We start from the raw sequence: 17,777 nt of genomic DNA on the forward strand, positions 1-17,777 counted from the left end.
CTGGGTCACCATTGTGTATTTGCTTGGATGCCCTCAGTAAAAACAACAAAGCAAAACAAACACATACTAATATATTTTAATAGCTGCATTGACATTGTAGCACAATGAGTGGAGATTTAGACAAAAAGACATTCCTAAATATGAGAGTGGGGAAATTCTACAGGGAGACTCTGCTATACAGTGAAAAGAGTACAGGCTTTAGATAAAACACATGGATTTGACTCTCTACCCATCCCTTGAAGTGTGGCCTTCTCAAGGGACATAACCTCTCTGAGCTCTGGTTTTCTCATCTTCAAAATGGGAACAGCGATATGTATCTAACAAGGCTCCTGCAAAAGTCAGTGCCAATGTGATGAGCACTGGCGTGTAGTGGGAGCTCAGGAAAGGGATCAATCACATGGTTACAGTTGTTGGCCTTATGTGACCAACGACCGATTGTTATCTTAATTACCATGACTATGACCAGAATTGACAGGCTGTGTGGTGGGGTGGAAAGAGCCCTTATTCCCGATGTCCGAAGACCTGGTTTCCATCTGTACCAGCATGCCTACAGTCTGAGACTCAGGCAAACTATTAACCTTTCTTGGTGAAGTTGCTCATCTATGAAATGGTGAGAATAATCTCTCCCTCAGAGTGTCATTAGGAGGATCATATTCCATTAGGTTGGTCAAGAACCTATCCCAATCCTGACCACCTACGCATGTCTTAAATGCTGGGCACTCTGACTCTTAACTCCAGGCCTGGGTCTGCTCTCTGCAGTGGAGACCTATAGGTCTAGGCTGGGGCCACTCTCAATCCTCCTTCAGGGAAAGGAAGGGTTCAATGGTACCTGGGTGCTGTTCTTAGCACCCAAATCACATGAAACTATGGCAAAAAGAGTGGAAGAGAGAATATAGACACACAGAAGACAAAGCAAAGGCACATCCTCCAGGTTCATTTCCAAGTAAATTAATTTTGCCAAAGCAATGACTTCTGTCACCAGGAGCAAAGGGCAGCAGGGAGACTGACAGTAGTTACAGGTAATAGCGTACAGCCACCATTTCTGTATAGTTCACAGTGATGAGCATTTCCATGCTGGGGCTACATGAGGACTGCTCATGAATATGGAAGTCACCACGTCATAGAAGAGGGCAGGACTGACCTAGATTACCCCAGGGAAGATAGAGGTTTGGCAAACCACTGGATGCCTCCCAGGAAAGAGACACCATAAAATCCTTTGGGGGCACGTGCAATTCACAGGATTATTCTTGATGTCTAGCCTAAACCTTTTCTGCTGCAATTTTCAGTTCAGTCTTTCTGCTTCTGTCCTCAGAGAGCAATTTAAGTGGCTGAGGAGGTAACTGTCTCACCAGCTTCTAGGTTCACGCCAGGACTGGGGAGGCAGGCGGGAGGGCAGTGACTCACACAGATGCTGTTTAATTCAGCTGTCTCACTGTCTACAGTGCTTCCCGAGCTCTAGCCCCCAACACTCTACGTCCCTCTGTGGTCTCGATGCTGACTTTTCCAATAATGCCAACAGGCATCAGTGGGATGCGGGGACCACTTCTGCATGGCCTGAGTCAGGACTGTCAGGATGGGGGTGGCTGAGAGTGTGGGCTGAGCAGGCCTGGGGAAAGCCAGGAAGAGTGTGAGCAAGAGGGGCAGCCGGCTTCTAGCTCTGCTCCTCCTGGAGTGCCCCCAGCCCAGAGCAGCATCTTCCATTGAGCACTTTTCTTAGGGGGCTCAGAAGGTCTGCCCCTGTGGCCTAAGCCTGCAGGACCCTGAGCGATTTCATATACAAAAAGATAATTTAGAGAAGGATTAATTGCAGCTTCAAGAACACAGTGTTGCTTTAGCTCAGATGGTGTCCAGTTCATTTTCCCCTGTACTGGGAGGAACAAGAAGAAAAATGCCTGTAACTGTAGAGGCAAGAGAGATTTAGGGAAAACTTGGCCTTGACAGTGACTGGGTAGGAGAGAACAGCCCTCCGACACTCATGGCATGGGCTAATTGCTTACTTAGATCAGGGAGATTTTCATCCTGGACCCTTAAAAGGTGGATTTTTGCAAAACACTCATTCCATCTGGTGGGGCAGGGGTGGGACGAGTGTGAGAAACGTACATAATGAGCTTATCTTGAAGTGCTGTGGGGAGCAGTGGCTAACCTGTGCTAAGCAGGGTTTGGTCATTTCCAAAGGGCTGCTGGAGATAGCACTGTGGCTGCACGGGGGAATGGAGAGGGCTCTCCCCTGCTTTAACTAGCTTCAGATTTATCTGCTTTAAATCCTGGCCTTCCATTGTTACAGCTAAAAAAAGTTTGAAGACCCCTCTAATCGAGTTGTTCCCTGGAGGCAGATGGGGGATCAGTGATCACTACTGCTTTCATTGGTCTGCCTCTGACCAAAAGCTAGGAGTGAGAGACCCTCTGAGGGCCCGAGAGCTTTAGAAAAAGGAAAGGAGGGGCGCGTGAGTGGCTTAACTGATTGGGCATCTGACTTTGGCTCAGGTCACAATCTCACGGTTTGTGGATTCAAGTTCCAGGTTGGAACTCTGTGCTGACATCTGGAGCCTGCTTTGGATTTGGTCTCTCTCTCTCTCTCTCTCTCTCTACCTGTCCACTGCTTATGCTCTGTCTCTCACTCTCTCAAAAATAAATAAACATTAAAAAAAAAATAATAAAAAAAAAAGAAAGAGGAAAGGAAAGCAGGTTTACTGGCTAGCCTTTGCAGAGGCCCTAGGAAGGGGCATACCTCCCAGGAGACAGCTCTGGCTCCAAAGATGGATGAAATGAAGCATCCAGAATCAGCTTCAGGTAGGGAGTCGGTCAAGTGCTAGAGGTGTGTTATCTCAGGATAAACTTGATCCTAAGGGCTTTCACATCAGGAGAACTTTTGCTCTTCCACTGGGATTGAAGGATCAGACCCCCAAGTGCTGTAAAGCCTCACCACTCTTGAAGTTTCTGACTTATCTATGTCTATTTTTCGTCCCCTCCCCAACTTTGTTTAAAAGTGAAGTTTTTATTTTTTTAGTTTTTAAAAAAATTTTTAATGTTTTATTTATTTCTGAGAGAGAGAGAGACAGCATGAGCAGGGGAGGGTCAGAGAGAGAGGGAGACACAGAATCCGAAACAGGCTCCAGGCTCTGAGCTCGCTGTCAGCACAGAGCCTACGTGGGGCTCGAACCCACAAACCATGAGATCATGACCTGAGCCGAAGTCAGATGCTTAACCGACTGAGCCACCCAGGTGCCCCAAAAAATGAAGTTTTTATTTTGAAGTAATTTTAGATTTACAGAAAAGTTGCAGAGATAGTAGAGTCCCCATACATCCTTTGTCCGTTTTACCCCGATGCTAACGTTTTACACAGCCATGCCACATTTGTCAAAACTAAGAAATTAACATTGGCACTTTACTGTCCAAGTAAAGTAAACTTGATTCAGAGTTCACTAGTTTTATCCACTAATCTCCTTTTTTTGTTTCAGGATCCAACCCCAAATCTCCCCCTTGCATTTAGCTTCCTAACTCTTTGAAATTTAAATTTCCTTTTGCAAACTCAGCCTCTCTCCACCATACTTCAGGGAAAAAGAGGAAGGCATTTGGGTTACCGTCCACCCTTGAAATGATCTGTGCAGGATAATTCTGGGCAGGGCACAGGGTGGGACCAAAAGGAAGAGAAAGCCTTGGGAACAATGAGCCAAGGGATAAAGATTATCAGGTGTCCACCCTCCATCTAGAGATTCTTCTTCTTCTTTTTAACTTAAAACAAATTTTTTAATGTTTATTTATTTTTTGAGAGACAGAGACAGAACATGAACAGGGGAGGGACAGAGAGAGAGAGGGAGACACAGAATCCCAAGCAGGCTCCAGGCTCTGAGCTGTCAGCACAGAGCCCAATGTGGGGCTTGAACCCATGAACCACGAGATCATGTCCTACGCCAAAGTCAGGCACTTAACCGACTGAGCCACCCAGGTGCCCTGAGAATCTCTCTTCTTCTGGAGCTTTTCCTTGCTTCAGCCTTGGTTCCCTCCCATACAGAGGCCATTCAATGGTACCAAGGCTCTTAGGGAAGACTGTGGGGTCTCTGTCCCCAAGAGCCCTAAGAATGAGGTGACCAGAGGCACAGATAAGCTACCCTGCTCCTGACCCTTCCCCTCTAGGGCAGAGAACTTAGCCTGAGCTCCCCCCTCATTTGGAGCCCAGAACTTGGCCTGTAACTTTAGATCTCAGCCCCTATTTCTGCGCACACAACACTTCATAATTAACAGCAGGGAAAGTGAAGCAGAGATGAGCCTGCATCTCAGCAGAATTGTTTCCAAATAAAGTGTTATTTTTTCCTCTCAAGCTCTCCCTGGAGACGACTATGGCGCTTAAAAACCACTAAATATCTCTCCCTGTTTATGACACAGACACCTTCCCATCCTCCCTCTGTCCCTTAGCCTGGTCTCTTTTATAGCAATTACGTGAGTGGTGCTGAATAAGAATCAGAGCAGATGCTAGCAAGCCTGCCTGATGGGTCCCCCTCCCAGCAAGAGAGGCTCATGGGAAAGGCTTTGATTTCCTAGAGACGCAAGATTCGTGGAGAGAAGCTCCCAAGACGAGCATCAGAGTGGACCCTAAGCCCTGGATTTGGCTGGCTGGGCGCCACAAATGCAGAGCTGCCAGAAAAATCCATCCTCCTCAACCAGCCATGGGTCAGGGCCTTATGAAACCTTCAGCCAATTAGTGCTGTGCTCTGTGGTCTGTGAGGGGATACAGGGAACTGGAATTGCATCTGGGGGAGAGGGGTGTGCAGAGTAGGGGCCAGCCAGAGAGAAATTAATGGACTGGGGTGGCTTATCCCAGAGTGAAGGGCAAGGGAAGACTGGTTAATGAGCTTTGCAGACATAAAGCCTTTGTTCTCCATTCCCATTGAAAGCAGGGCCTTGGAAAAGGAAGTACCCTTCCAGCCAGAAAGATTGGGGTTGGACACTAGAAAATGACAAGGAGCTGGGAAACACTGCAACATGTGATCCAGGAAGAGTGTGACCTCATCTGGCCAGAAGGCCCTCCTCTGTGGATTCTGCTTCTTGGGGGTCTCACCCTGGCCAGGCAAAGCCCAGGTGGGGAGGATGTTAGGGTGGGTGTCTGCCAGCAGGCAGAGATCCCGCCTTCTCCCTCCTCATGTGCTGTGTGAGGCCAGCAGAAGTCACAGGTGGCTCCAGAAATGTTTTCTGAAGGGCAGATCCCTCTACGCTGGCTGGTCCATTCGCACCATTTATTCACTGAAGCCAGAAGTACCTGGCCAAACAGTGAGTCTAATTATGATACTCCCATGTAATAAAATCAGGCTCTTTGGGGGGTCTCAAAGACCCTCCTTGACTTGACTCCTCCCTGTCTTGCAACCTCATCTCCGCCCTCCGGGCCTCAACATTTATCATTTATCCACACACCCTGTGGTTTCAAATCTTTCTTTAGCTAATTTCAATTCATGCTCTGTATTCAGCTCAGATATCATCCTCTCCAGGAAGGCCTCACTGACCTTCCTTAGAGAGCTAAGTTCTGCTCCCCCCCTCCCAACTGCCCCACCAAAGCTTCCAGAGTCTACACACTGCTGGCTTCTCAGTTTGGACTCCAGGCACCCAGTACAGTGCCTGGCACATAGCAGACGTTCAATAGATGTTGAAGGAACTAGACACCTTGGCGCCTTGGCGCCCTGTAGTCAGGCTTGTCTTCTCTTACAGAGAGCTGTGTCCTACCCCTCGCAAAGGCGTGTGGGCAGACTGCCTCCTCCACTGCTTCCCTGGAGAGAAATGGAGTCAGGCGGGAGACGGCACACTGCACAGGGGAGGGGCCTGCCTCACCTCATCCCACTGAGCTGGAGCTCCAAGAAAGGGAGAGGAGGAAATGAGACACAGCTGGCAAGGAAACAGGCCAGGAAATCGTCCCTACTCAACAGGAAGCAGGGCGGAGTGCTGGGGGCAGAGCTTCCTGAGGAGTGGGAGGGAGGAAATCTGGCCCTAGTCGCTGCCCTCGGCTACTCAGCCCTCAGCACAGTGGAGCAGGGGCTCTACACCCTACAGGAAGGTGTCTTTGCAACCCTCTCCGCAGGCTTTAACCAGGGGGCCCCAGGGGCATGTTAGCAGGTTATGTGATAGTCTGTGGTTTGCACACTGAGACCTGACCAGGAAGCCCCAAGTCAAAACAGCCACACAGCTCCCAGGAAGACAGCAGAGGCATCTTCAGAGAGAGGTGGGAGGGTTGGGAAGGAAAGTAGAAGAAGATGTACAGCCAAGGTAAGTTTGTGTGAATCCTGAGGAATATTGGGTGCCTCGGGAGGGTGGAGGCTAGGAAGCCAAGTAGAGCTACAGAAGGCCTAGACTATGCCCTCTCCTCATCCTCTTCGCTGACCCTCTTCCCCATCACAGGTCATTCCTCAGCGATGATTTCCCTCACCCCCAAACCAGATTGATGTTCCCACTGCAGCTCCCTTGTAAAAACCCATCCCACTTATTCAGTATCTTCCCACTAGGCTGGGGGCTTTCTTGGAGCAGAGACTGTACTTCATTTACCATGTGTCTCCCATACCATGTACAGTCCTGACTACACTGTAGATTCTCAATAAACATGGTCGAATAGATAACTACATGAAGTAATGATGGAGCATGATGGAAAAGGGAATCTCACAACTAGGCACTAAATCTGGGCCAAGAGTCAAAGAATGACAAGGTCAGCTCTTGCTTAATCCATGAAAAAACTGAGGACTTCTTTGCAAGTCTAGCCCACAAGCTGCCTCAGTTTCTTTTACATGAGCCCAGACAGTAACAAGACTGGGTTGATCAAACTCCATCTTCAGTGTGTCCAAAGCTTGGGTTTGGATTAACCTCAGAATGAAGGGAAGAGAGTTCCTGTAATCAGGAAACTCTTGGGCTAATGGGAGATAACATGAATGTACTCTCAGCCACCTTTCCCACCCTGCTGGAAGAGCTGGGGTCCAGGGCTGGGCAGAGGTAATAACAAAGCTAGCATTTATAGAACACTCACCACGTGCCAGGCGTTACTCCCCACAATTTACATGGATCATCTCATTTCATCTTCACAAAACCCCACAAGGCAGATGATGTTATCATTCTCATTTTATGTACAGCTGAGAAAACTGAGGCATAGAGGATAGGGCACTTGCCTAAGGAGTGAGGTGGGTAATACTTAAGCCAGGATGCTGGCCCTGAGCCAACATTCTTTTTTTTTTTTTGGAAGCAGCCTCCATGCCCTTGAACTCACGACCATTAGATCAAGACCTGAGCTGAGATCAAGAGTTGGATACTTTAAAAAAAAGAATAAATATTAAAAAAAAAAAAAAGAGTTGGATGCTTAACCGACTAAGCCACCCAGCACCCTGTGAGCCAATGTTAACTGCTACCCCATAGCATATCTGGTACAAGTGATACACAGAACTACTGAGGAGACAATCATGAAGGGGACTCGACCATAATTAGTTAACCTTCATAGAGGAGAAGAGTGCTTGGTCAAGAAGGACCAGACTTGGCGTGGGAGGTACCACACCAAGTAGGGAAAGACATCCAGGAAACAGGGCACATGCAGCAATGACTGAGGGGGCAGAGGGAATGCTGCTCTCAAGTCAGCCAAAAAGCACTGGGATGGGATTTCTTCCCACTTCCCTTGGCTGGAAGACAGTAGCCACAATGGAGGGCCAACCTCCATTCCTGAATCCCTACTTGCAGTGACAGTGTGCACCGCTGCTCCAGCCTCCCACCACCCTGCCCCCAATCCCTGCCTGGAGTGGAGGGACCTGGTGAATAAAGGTGAGAAACAGACTCAGCATCCCTTGGCACCTGGGGGAAGGAGGGAGCTTGAAGGAAGCACTTGAAGAAAAGGTGGTCAATGTGACGAGAGTAAAGGGAAAGAGATAGGTGGGGCTTCTGAAGACTTGGACTATTCAGACAGCTTCAACTGGAAGGGCCGGTGTGGGGAAAAAGCACCCTGTGTTCAGTTCTAAGCATCCATCCAGGTGAAGTGCCTTACACTATTCTTACACGTCCTGTGCCTACCATATCACTGAGGCCCACAGGAGAGAGCCTGACAAAATCAAGCTTACATAAGTGAGCTTTGCAGCAGAGGCAAACACCAGAGATGACCTAGGTTGTTAGCATGCAGGATTGGAGGTCCCACTAATGAATGTCTCAGGATCTGCCCAGCCTCCTTGGTGGTGTGCTTGGACACACCAGTCCTCATCTATGTGGCAGACCCAATGGCCACCCCAGTGAGCCATTAAACTGTTGGTTATACAGTTAGCACTAGAAGCATGAAGCAATCTTCAAATGCTTTCATGTCACTCCCTTGGGGGGCTTCCTAGATGCTCTTGGCACAAGACATGTAAGAGTAGCGTGAAGTACCTTATACTTGACTAATGCTTAGAATTGAACACTGGTGCATTTCTTGAACACACTGTTGCTTCTCATCTTCTACCAATGCCCTTCCTCATAGAGAAGGTGCAAAGATTCTCTTCTCAGTGTTCCCCTTCTTAGGGTTGGCCTTCTAAATGGGCCTCTCAATCCTTAGAGCAGAGAAGGGGCAGTGAGCCACAGAGGGCACCCTGGGAGAGCCACCACACTTTCCCCCTGAGGAAAAGGCTCCTTCTGGTTTCAGCAGGCTTCTGTGCTGGACAGCTCCCGATTCACCAGCACCCGGGTGGAGGCTAGAGCTGCCTTCCCATCCAGCTGCTCAGCCCCAGCGCTCTGCCAAGGCTGGCTGATGAAAGGGCCAGTCCCTCTCCCTACTGCCCCTCACTTCTTATCCATATGTCACAGAGAGAATCCACTTTTGATCCTCCCTCATACTATCCACCTCTACCTGCCTTTCCTCCACCATTTCCCCTTTTTAACAACTCAGAGCCTCAGCTCCCCCAAGGTCCAACACAGCCAGACCTCAGCAAGGAGAATTGCTGAAAGAGGGCGCCACAAAGGGCTCTGTTAGCAGTCTGGGCTAACCTAGCTCTGCTGGTGGCCACTGGTCCTGAGATTTCCTCAACATTAGTCTGACCTCTCCCATAAACCAGCTCTTGATGTTTCCTCCTGCAAAGCCTTGCCAGAGCTGGTGTAATCTGGGAGCATCCCATATCTTCTCACTCCTGCAGCCTCCCCCTGCCTCCCCACTGCCTTTTCATGGGTCATACTGAGAGCCCCAACCTTCCAACTTTGGAGGCTGAAGTGGACAAGTAAGATGGAAATGAGCCCTTGCCTTCTTGATGCACTCCACAGCATGGGGCTAAGAACTGCCAGGCCCAGGATGGTCTTGTGAGCCACCCAACAGGGCTGGGACACACTACTCACTTACCAGTAGACAGGCTAGACTCCTTGGCACTTAGCTCTTGGCTTGTTGCGGTGTTCTCAGAGTGGCTGGGTGCACTGGCCTCTTTCTACCTGTCTGAGGGTGGTCCTACTACAGTGACCCCCAAGACCAAAAGTTGAAGTCTTAACACATGCTCCTAATTCATCACCATCCCAGTGAGTCACTGAGGGCCTCAGGCTCATTGATCCTCCCTGCACCTGCAGCTGGAACGGAAGTAGGAGAGAGAGCCTGGAAGAGGCTGTGGCTCTGAGTTGGGGAGGAGCCAGCGCTGAGGTTACTGGGAGCCCCAATCTGCTAGCGGCAAAGGAGACAGAATCCTGGGTCAGTGGTAAACTGCTCTCCCCTCTCATGATAATACCAGTAGATATATGTCAAAGAAATTTACAAGCAACTACAAATACAGTGGTGCAGGCCCAGGACAAAAGAGCTTAAAGAATGGCTGAGACAATGAGGAATCAGCAGGGAAAGGTCACTGACATTTGGATAAACTCCTGGTTCTGTATGTGGTTCTGCAGTCTTCTGACTCATCTGTGTCTAGCCACTGCCCCAGGGCCTGACTAATTGGAGGAAAGTTGAATGAACAGGGCCAAAGAAAACAGGGGTAGATGTTGTAGGGCCCAGGTTCCTGGGGCTTGGAGGGAGAGCAGATGTCTTAATTTATGGGCCTGCATTAGTACCCCTCAGGGGAGGGGAAGTTGTCTCTGGCCAAGAGTGCACTGAGGCCTGGGAACCAAAGTAGCCCCAACCTGCTGACAGGTTCTGTGGGGCTGATGGATGAAGAGGGACTGCAGCTGGAGATGGTCTGGGGCTGAGAAAAGCATCAGTCACCTAAGGCCTCAGAAAGCCAGAGCCAGGGCCATGATCGAATACCTCTTTCCCAGTCACACCCCAAGCTCTTGGTTGTAGTTCTTACTCAGCCCCAAAGAGGTACATTTCTACCTTCCAGATGGGACAATGCTGCTCAGGGTCTGGGGCAGTCACAGGCAGGGCTTGTCAATGTCTGATGATGGGGGCCCTGTGCAGGCTGCCTAATGTCTACAGAGGCCCCTAGTAATCAGGAAGAGTGAAAAGGGAGGAGGTATGGCCCCAAGATGGGAGTGACAGGAGAGGGCCACCAAGGGAATTCCCAGTCACCACTGGACTCACTCTTGGTCTGACAGGTAGAGCTCAGAGCTGGGAGGTAAGGGCTGGCTCCTCATCCCACGTGGCTCTGGGCCTTCTGCCCCTTCCCACAGTGAACCTCACTTTGCCACCTGGACCACAAGATGAACCATTCCTCCATAGTCCTTGTGGGTACAAATAGTTATCTCCTGCCACTCTTCATGCTTCTCAGCCTTTCCAGCACAATTCTGACACCACCTCCTCCAGGAAGCGTTTTGGGTCAGGCCACCCACTCTTCAATTCATGAGCCAGGCTCAGTGTCCACCCCCCTCACTGCCACTGAATACAGTAAGTGAACAGGGCCTGGACACCAGGAGAGGCAGGTTCCTGTTCCAGACCTGTGGGAGCCCAGCCCTAAGGCCCTGCTGTGTGGCTCTCGGGAAGTCGCTTCCACACTCTGGATCTGTTTCATGAACAAGCATGTGAGGGATAGAACTGGAAGCTCTCTAGACTCCATGCCAGGCCTGCAGTGATGGAGTTTGCTGGTTCTTGAGCCTTTGTCCCCACCTGCACTCTTTTCAGGGGACTGCAGGCTTTCTCAGGGCAAGGCCCATATGTCTTTCCCTCCAACTCTGGGCCAGGATTGTGTTGCGGTTGCTGGTCCCACGTAGATTTGCTGGTGGCAGATGCGGGGAGGTGCACAGCAATAGAAAGGACAGGACAGACAGGGGTTTAGAACATGAAAGCCCAAACCAATAGAGTCTGCTTCCCACCCAGGTAGGGGAGTTTCCCACATCTCAGGGCCCTTCTCCCTGTCCCCTCGGGGCGGGGTGTTCTGCTGCAGGGACAAAGGGGGATGGAAGATTGAGAGGGGAGTAGAGAGGCTCAGTCACAGACTATTCCCTTTGCTTAGCCTTGAGACATTGCCAAGCCCTGCCTACGATTGCCCTTGACCCTGAGCAGTGTTGTCCCATGTGGAAGGTGGCATTTTTGATGTCTGGGGTTGAGTAGGAAGGAACTGCAACCAAGAGTTCGGACATGGTAGCCTTGTCTGGTCACATTCAGGTGCTGTCATCTTCAGTGTGGGACCATGTCTCTTCTCTTCCCCCAACTCAGAGCTTTCTGACTTTCCCAGACCTCCTGTGGGGGCTGCGGGGAAGAGATGTCCTGGGGAGGGAGAAGCAGGAAGAGGGGATTCCTGAGCCAGAGGAGATGTCACACCTGGGCTGGAGCCCAGGGTGGGGCAGTGGATGTCTTAGCCTGAGCCAGCACTGCAGTCTACAGGGCTGCAGAGATTTGCATACATCTGCATACATTTACACATGCTTATTTTCCCTGGTGCCAACCCAGCTCTCATACTCTCCTGTACGCCAGACCTACTCGGCCCCTGCCCGGGCAGGCTAAAGCCCTGGCTTGGACCGTGGGGGCCACCCCACGGCAAACTGAGCCCTGGGCTGGGCCCTGACTCAGGGAGGTTGTACAAACTGCCCTTTCCTTCCCCACCTCTTGACAAAGAGGCTCTCTGAGCACAGATCTCTTCCACTGACCACCCTGTCACTGCTGCTAAGGGGTGACAGCTACCGCAGCCTCCCTCCTCTGCCTCTTCTCTCCCAGGTGACCCCATGGTACCTTCAGAGTGAGAAGAAAATCCGAGTGACACCCTGTCTTATAGAAGAGGGAAAGGAGGGGGTTGAGCCCTCATTCTAAGGGCTAGGAATTCAGCCCTAAATGCTCATCCTCAGAGAACTACATCCTAGTAGGAAGAGAGGTGATAAAGAAAAGCCAGGTAGCAGTTGAGATGGTGCTAAGCGGAAAAAGGAAGCAAAGGAAGAGTATGGGGAATGCCAGGTGGGGCCGAAGTGGCTGTTAGAAAGACAAGTCACTGTCTGGGGTCTTTAGTGAGTCAGTTACAGAAACAGACATGCAAAGGGGTTTCCTAGCTCCATACAACACTGCAGTAGTCCATCTCACGCTGGCACCCCTTCCCTCCCTCTCTGCCAGTGCTGTGCTGGGAAAGGGGGCAAGAAGGCAGTTCTCAGAAGAGCAAGAGACCTAGCTGATTCCGCTGATAAGAGCGAGGCCCAGCCCAGCACATTGGCTTGTGATTCTGACACTCTGTCCCCTGGCCCCGCAGGTCCTGCCCAAGCAAACAACAGCTCCCCTTGCAGCGGCCCCCTCCGCTGGCACCTGTCATGTGGCCATTGACACTTGTGCCAAAAAAAGGCATGGCAGGGGCTACCAAGGCCAGGGAGCAAACTCTCTGATGAGAAAGAAATGTCTTAAATCATGATCCTGTTGGTAGTGAAGCAACTATATTCATTTGCAAAAACTCGCTGAATTTCACTTCATGTAAATTATACCTCAATAAACCCGCACACATAGAAAGTCAGGCAGGGACTTTAGGGGATTTTAGACTAGACCTCAGAGGCAGGGTGGGGCCTTGGAATCAGAGAGACTGGTGACAATCCTCCCCCCCCACCCCCAAGACTAGTGGCATAGGGGCTACCAGACCTCCCTCCTGGAGTCTCACTTTCTCGATCTGTGAACTTGAGAGAATAATAGCTTCCAGAGAGGGTGGTTTTGAAGATCAAGCTACACAGCTTACATTCGGTGACCATCCCATAGCACTCACTCAGATAATAATGACAACAGACATTATATTCTGGATTTACTGGGCAGGCATTGTTTTAAGTGCTTTACATATACTAGCTCATTTAACATCACAGCAACCCTACAGGGTGCTAACTACTTTTTTAAGTTTATTTATTTTTGAGAGAGAGACAGAGAGACTGAGAGGGGGAGGGGCAAAGAGAGAGAGAGGGAGAGAGAGAATCTCAAGGAGGCTCTGCACTGTCAGTGTGGAGCTCAATGTGGGGCTCAAACTCATAAACCATGAGATCGTGACCTGAGCCGAAACAAAGAGTCAGACGCTTAACCCACTGAGCCACCCAGGCATCCCAGGATGGTAACTATTATTATCCTCATCTTAAAAATGACAAAACTAAGGCACAGGTGTCCATTTCTTTCTCCTTCCCCCATCTATAAAATGGCAATTTTCAACACTCCTCATTTTTAAGTGTTTCCACTGGATGTTAATCAAAGCGCTGAGATAAAATGGGTCTATATTCAAATAAGTTGGAGAAATTCTGGGTTTCTTTTTTTTATTGGTATAATTCATATATAATAAAATTCATCCTTTTTAAGTACGTAATTCATTGGTGTTTAGTATACTCACAAAGCTGTATGACCATTACCACTATCTAATTCCAGAACATTTTCACATCCCAAACAGAAACCCAGACCCACTAGCAGTCAGTTCCCATGTCCTCAGCCCTGGCCCCTGGCAACTGTGCATTTATTTTCCGGCTGCATGGAACTGCCAATTCTGAAAAATTTCATATAAATAGGATCATAGGGTAGATCGAGATTCCAAAAGGCAGACAGATTTTTCTGCAGGAAACTATTCATGTGCTTCCCCCACTATCTTATGCCCCGCCACAGAACATGCTCTGAGATTTACTGCTCTAAGGGCTTTCATTTTTTTTTTAAGTTTATTTAGGTATTTTTTTTTTTATAACCAATGTAGGGCTCGAACTCACAACCCTGATATCAAGAGTCACATGCTCCACCCACTGACTGAGCCAGCCAGGCACCCAGGGTCTTTAGTACTCCGTGAAACGCTCTTGGCAAGAGATGAGATATCACAGATTTAAATCCCAAACCAGGAAGATGGGAGATCTTGCCCAGGGCCTGACTCCAAGGACAAGGTACCAGGGACATGCGCAGAGCCTGAGGGACTGGGGAGAAAAGCAGCCTGCTGGGACAAATGTCCTAATGGGGAACCCAGATCAGGAAGATTCATCTCATCACCTGTGCACAGGGCTAGTGCTGGGTGGGAGCTGGCTGGGAGGCCTCAGTCGGTTGCTTCCAGAGTAAGGAATTTTGGCTTGTCTCACTCTTTTGAGTTACTCAGTTTGAAAACGTAGCGGCTCTTCTTCCCCCACCCCTCCCTCATGGGGCACCAGGGTCTGGGCTTCCTGCCAGCCGGCCAAGAGATTCCTGGATCCCCTCCATCCCTGTTTATTCCAGACTCTTCCCCCAGACCCCCTTCTCTGGATGACTCAGGAACAGATTAGAGACCTACGCCAAAGGTCTCAAATTCAGATCTTGGGGGAGCCTCGGAGCTGTCCCGGCCTGTTGGCTGGACAGATAAGCAAGCCCTGACGGTTTCTTGTGGACTCCGAGATTCTACAAAGGGGCTCAGGAGATCTCTCATCAGGCTGCAGTGGGCTCTGCTACCCACAAACAGATGCCCATCTGGAACATTCAGCAGCTATGTTCCATCTCTGGGTCTCAGTTTACCCAGACAACAAGAATTCAATGCCAAACGATTATACAAACATTTTTTTCCTTTCAGAGTCTGCACGCACATCTTAGGCAATCTCTCAGTCACAAAAGGAATAAGGCTCTTTTTTGATCATTCTTCCCTAAGGACACTGATTCCAGAGAACTTCAGGGGTTAGAATTCACACTCTTGTCTTTAGTTAGGTTATTTTTTCCCCTCTCTACTCAGCTCTACCTTGTAAGGAGCCATTTAAATGGGCAGCTCTCCTAAAACAGGGTGTCATGAAAAGAGTGATAGTTTTATAGCCTCATAAATGTGGATTTGAATCGAGAGTCCTCTGTGTATTGGATGTTTGGCCTTGGACAACTTATTTCATCTCTCTGAACCTTATTTTTCTCACACTTAAAATGGAAATAATGATAGATGTGAAAGATTTGGCCCATATTAGGGGCTCAGTAAATGCTGGTTTCCTTCCTCCGCGGATTGCGTCGTACAGAAGAATCGTTGAGGGTAATGGGATTTCTCAGTTGGAAGGGATCTTGGAGATTATCCAGTTGGATTCCCTAATTTTTCAGAGGAAGGAACTAGAGCAGAGAGAGATTAAGTGACTTGCTGAAGGACACACTGCAAAGGGGTGTCCAAATCCCACCAAAATCCAAGTCCCTTTGGGCAGTTCCAGGTCCCAACCAGCAAATCTTCCCCAGGCGTGACTACCCCTGGTTGCCGGGCTATTTACATGCTTTATCTTGAGGCCCAGTATTTTGACTATTGGCAATATTGCAGCCATGATAATACAAGACTGGGGGGGATTTGTACAGTTACTCAAGGGAGCTGATAACCAAACAGCTTCTTATTCATTTTCATAGCTTCATTGGGCAGAAGGGAGGAAATGGGTTCCAAGACTCAGGAAAGGTCAACTGTTGGCCCAAGGTCATCCAGTGAGTTTGTAACAGAGCCTTGCCCAGGTCCCTGAGCCTCCCTCTCTCCCAGAGTGTTTCCTACCAGCCCCAGCTGCCTCCTTAGGCTGCTTTCCTTGACTCAGAGGCTCCCAACAACAGCAGGGAAGGAGTTAATGTCAACCTCTGTTGGCCTCTGCAGGTGCTGCTCTAGAGAAAAAGCCCCTTAGCAGAGTCTGCAGATAATGGGAGCAGGAGAGATAACGAGCTTTCTGTCTTAATTGCAGACGAAGAAACAGGGTCGGCTTGTTGGAGGGCTTAGACCATTAACGCAGCTGGGGCACAGGGGCTGATGAGCCCTGGATGGGGCTTGCCCCTGCTGTCTCCTCTCTGCCAAGCACGGGATCAGGGTTATTACACCAGTACAGGCGAGCCGGGCTCAGCGTGAGCAGGGCAGAGGCGCACAAAGAAATCAGCAGGCAGGGAGGAGGCTGAGAAATCACCAAATGGGCTGAGCCTCAGAGGGCGCAGAGCCCCCATGCTCAGCCCCACCAGACCCCCCAGCCTCAGGCTGAGCCCCACAGAGCCAAGCCAGGGGCCTGGGTCTCGGAGGTGTGGCCGGGGACACTGTGGGATGTTGTACACATTGTTTCCAAAGGCTGGGGATGTAGGGAGCAGCAAGGACACGAGCTGAAGGTCAAGGGTGGGGTGTTAGTTTAGAATTCAGAAGTGGAGCACTTGTGTCTGGGATCAGGTCTAGCTTATCGAGGGGGGAGTGTAGACCTGGCCTTGGGTCACCAGACTAAGACTGGACCTCCGCACCTTCCCCTAATGTCCTCAATGCTCTCCTAATCTCCCAACCCCGGGACACTTCTCCTCAGGCCAGCTGACTTCTCTGTGGCAGCGGATGATGCAGGATACTCCCTTCCTGAACTTCCCAGCTCCTTGGCCTCCGTGCTAGTCCTGGGCACTGCCCTCACCTCATTCTCTTGCTCTTCCCGGTGTGGGGGAGGCTGGCTGATTCCCGAAGCTGCCTGTCCCGGGACTGATCTACGCCTTCTGGCAGAGTTCTGCCAGCAGGAGGAACTGTCTCGACGTGGAGAGTGAGCGGAAGGGAGCAGTCAGGGGACTTCTCTCCTCTCTGTACATCAGGAGGCATCTCTGGCGGTATACGAGTCTTCTGGGCAGCCCCAGCCCTGGCCAGACTGGCCCTCTGTGGTTTCAGCTTCCACGGGCTTCTGGAGTCTTTCTGCCTAAGGAACGGTAGTTGCTTCCTCCTCTGTGGGGACCCTCAGCTCTGTCACTCATGTAGCCGATTCCCTGCATAAAGCTTCCTCTCTTGTAAATACGAGACTGGGTTTTGGTAAGACTGATGGACATAAGCTTGTGACAGGCTCTGCCGGGCCCTTCTCGCACTCCCCCACAGTGTCCTCCCAGGGCCATCTCCATGCCCCACCCCCTCCAAGTGGCAGCACTGTTCTTGGCCTTCTTTTTTCATTCTTAAAGTCCTCTCAGTGAGCTCCCTAGTTTTACCTAACAATTCTATGTGATGGCTCCCAACTCCGTCTCTCTCCGGCTTTAATTTCCCTGCTGAGATATCTGTCTGCCTGACATCCTCACTGGGCCGTTCAGACACTCCAAACTCCACACATCCAAAGCTGAACTTGCTTTCTTTCTTCCCTTCTCAAAACCTGATACTCACATTTTTTTTTTTTCAGTTTGGGCTACTGCCCCCNTCCGTTCCATCGTGTGCGTCTGGTCTCCTAAATATCTCTCAAGTATATCCCTTCCACCCATCTCCACCACTGTCTACACTCAACCTCACTTGAACCATGATGAAAATGTGCTGCACCTCCCGCATAGTCCCTCCCAGGATGATGCAAACCCGACCATATAATTTCATGCCTCAAACCCTTCCAAGGGGGTAGCACAGCACACAATGCCCTTTGCGATCTGGTCCCCACTCCCTCCCCTCCCTCTACCAATTTCTCTGGTTTCCCCATCCCACTCCCTTCCCATGCCATGCTCCAGCCACAGCAAACAGCCTGCAGTGAGTTCTCTTGAGTCCTCAAGCTGTGTGATGTCTCTAAGCCTTTGTACCCGCCGTTTTCCT

Source organism: Crocuta crocuta, unplaced genomic scaffold (genome assembly GCF_008692635.1).
Source record: "Crocuta crocuta isolate KB4526 unplaced genomic scaffold, BGI_CrCroc_1.0 scaffold318, whole genome shotgun sequence".
NCBI classification, from domain to species: Eukaryota; Metazoa; Chordata; class Mammalia; order Carnivora; family Hyaenidae; genus Crocuta; species Crocuta crocuta.